Raw genomic sequence first — 886 nt, forward strand, 5'->3', positions numbered from 1 at the left:
GGGGCGGGGCTCCAGAAGCCCTGGACAACAACAGGCTCGGGGTGGGCGGGGCACCCGGGCTTACTGACAGCCGAGCCCCAGGCTACTTATGGAGAGTCTGGCAGGGAGTCCTGAGGCTCAGGGCTTTGGGGGTCGGGGAGTCGAAGCAACTGGGTACATTCATGTAACAACCCAGTATGATGAAATGTCATGTGTCACCAAACAATGCAATGCAATTCCAATAAAAATCCCAACGGATCAGGAGCTCAAAGTGATCCTGCAATACAGCTGGTGGGAAGGAATCAAGAAAAGGCAAAACAATTTTGAAGAAGGGCAACGTGGGAAACTTGTTTTAGCAGAAATTAAGACAAATCTCCTTAATCAGGACTTTTAGACTTACTGTCTTAAAACTACAAGAAATAGGACAGTGTGTATTAGCACAGAGAGAGAGTCAAAGAGGCAAAGGAGTGTATAGAAAGCCAGGAATAGACACCTAGAAGGAGGACAGTCAATAAATCTTGTAATTATATGGGTAAGAAATTGAATCGCTACTTCGAATCACTCTGTACCTACCCCAAGGCCATAGTAATTCTATATTTCTTCTAACAATTTCGAGGTTTACTTTTCCCACTTGTGCTTTTAGTACACATGGTTTGAATTTTGTTCTGCTTTCTGTAGTAGAAACTGCTCACGATTAAAATGACCTCTGAATACCTTGTTAAATTAGACCCTGCAATTCATGGCACAATGTTCAGGTTGGAGTCAAGGCAGAGAAAGGACCTCCATCCACACATCATGTTTAGCACGTGTTTGCCGATGCCTGAAATACTTTAGCAGCAGATAGAGCTGTGTTCCAAATTGAGACAAATGCTTGAAATGCAAATAATCATTTCCTTAAATTCGTGTT

This window comes from Miniopterus schreibersii, assembly GCF_964146895.1.
Source record: "Miniopterus schreibersii genome assembly, chromosome: 1".
Classification (NCBI taxonomy): Eukaryota; Metazoa; Chordata; class Mammalia; order Chiroptera; family Miniopteridae; genus Miniopterus; species Miniopterus schreibersii.